Raw genomic sequence first — 2,491 nt, forward strand, 5'->3', positions numbered from 1 at the left:
GTTTGCTTTAAGACTGAGGTATAGTTACGCCAGGATAGCAGAAAAAGTAGAATGAACAGCTGCCATCCTGACTAATCCCGTGGTGCCTGTAATTTCCATGTGCACAGTCATCCTTTTTGTGAAGATACCATCTCCAGAAAGCACATGTAAAAATACAGTTGATCAGCTTACCTAGCTATTGCTTTGAAATACTTGTGAGGGACTTGGAACAAAGTAAGCTTTGATGGGAGACAGGAAAGGTCTACATAGGGCTTGCAGTCTCACATGTCTACGAAGGCCAGAAAAGTAAAGCAAATGAATGAAATTGGCCTTGTATATATAAGACAACGGAGAATAATAAGAAATGTGGCAAATTGTTGTCCGTGGTGTAACTGAAAGGAGCAGCTGTTCAGCTCTAGCAGATTGTTGCCTACAGGCATGTGGGTCCAGTGTTCTGAGATAGATGGTTTTTTCCCAAGAGAAACCCTAAAACTGGGTTTTTGTGTGAAATCTCTGGTTGTTGGTTGTTGTTTTTTGTTTTTGTTTTTTTTTAACATTTATTTATTTATGAGAGACAGCGGGAGAGGGGCAGAGAGGGAGGGAGACACAGAATCCGAAGCAGCTTCCAGGCTCTGAGCTGTCAACACAGCACCCGATGCGGGGCTCGAACTCACAAACCATGAGATCATGACCTGAACCAAAGTCGTATGTTTAACCGACTGAGCCACCCAGGCACCCCTTGAAATCTCTGGGTTTTTAAATGTTGGCAACAAATATTCAGAAATCTGCAGGCCAAACTTAAAACATTCAGAAGTAGACATGGCCAACGTGCAGTACATTTGCAATATCGAACCTGAACATAGGTTTTATAGCCCATAGAGACTCTTGGTTTTTGCAATTAGAGAAATCATGAGGTCTCTGGATGTCATGGAAGAGGATAAAGAATGTTAAAAGCAAACTCAGTATATGGCAACTTTGTCAGGTGAATGTTGTCTCTCCATGCCATTATGAAAGACCGTTGCTTGAGCCTGGGTGGCTCAGTCAGTTAAGCATAGGACTTCAGCTCAGGTCTTGAGTTCCAGCCCTGCACTGGACTCTGCTGACAGCGCAGAGCCTACCTGGGATTTTCTCTCTCTGACTCTCTCTCCTTCTCTCTCTCTCTCACTCTCTCAAAAATGAACATTTATTAAAGAGAGAGAGAGAAAAGACCTTTGCCTCTAGTATCTAAAATGCTGTGAAGCAAAGCTTTAAATCCTGCCTTCCTCTTTACTCCCTATCCCTGCTTCCAATTATACCAGCAGGAAACTGGATGACAAAAGTCAGGTTATACAAATTGGAAACATGGCTATTCTTGCATATACAACAAAGCACAAAAATAGTCAAACTTACTGCCTCCAAATATTTTGAACTGATGCTGTTAAAAAAAAAAAAGTATGACCAGGGTGCCTGGATAGCTCGGTTACATGTCTGACTCTTGATCTCGGCTCAGGTCATGGTCTCAGTTAGTGAAATCGAGCCCCAAGTTGGGCTGTCTGCCATCAGCTGCTTGGGAGTCTCTCTCTCAAAAAAAAATCTGACCAACAGAGGGAAATTTTATAGGAAAAAAAAAAAAAGGATTTCAGTGTAGAATTAGGGCGTAAGAAGGGAGAAGTTTATGAGAAAATACAGTACTGAAATTAACATTCAGTGATTCTCTGAACTTTCAAACTCTTGCTTTACCTTCTCACCTGTTGTCAACCACTTATCAGTTTATAGTAATTTTTTTAAGTTTATTTATTTTGAGAGAGGGAAAGAGCAAGCAGGGGAGGGACAGAGAGAATCACAAGCAGGCTTCACACTGCCAGTGCGGAGCCTGATTCAGGGCTCAGACTCACAAACTGAGATCATGACTTGAGCCAAAATCCAGAGTCAGACAATTAACTGAGCCATTGGAGGGGGGGGGGGGGGGTGGCGGTGGGGAGGGGGGCTATCATAATTTTAATAGTTGATATTTGCTGAGTGTTTACAATGTCCCAGACAGTGTCATAAAGTGCTTCACACACATTATCTCAAACTTATAACGCTATGCTGTTAAGTCTGCACTGACAGTGTGGAGCCTGCTTGAGATTCTCTCTCTTCCTCTCTCTCTTCCCCTCCCCTGATCTCTCTCTCTCAAAATAAATAAAAAATAAATTTTAAAATAAAATGCACAATGAACTAGCTTCTATAGTAGTAACAAATATTTGTATAGCAGTTTGCAGTTAGGAAGTACTATCATGTTTATAAAGTTTAGGAAGTACTATTATGAAATTACTGTTTTTACAAACGAGGAAACTATAGAGTAAATGACTTGCTTAAAATCACTTAGCTGCATTTTTAATTGAAACTAGAAGAAAATATAGGCAGGTTTAAGAATGAAGATAGCAAATAGAATATGAGATGCAGTTTAAATGAACCCAGAGTCAACCATTCCAAATAGAAGCCCACAGGCAAACTCTTCATCATAGAACCTAATTTATTTAGCCAGAATATA

This window comes from Leopardus geoffroyi, chromosome C2, assembly GCF_018350155.1.
Source record: "Leopardus geoffroyi isolate Oge1 chromosome C2, O.geoffroyi_Oge1_pat1.0, whole genome shotgun sequence".
In the NCBI taxonomy this organism is placed as follows: domain Eukaryota; kingdom Metazoa; phylum Chordata; class Mammalia; order Carnivora; family Felidae; genus Leopardus; species Leopardus geoffroyi.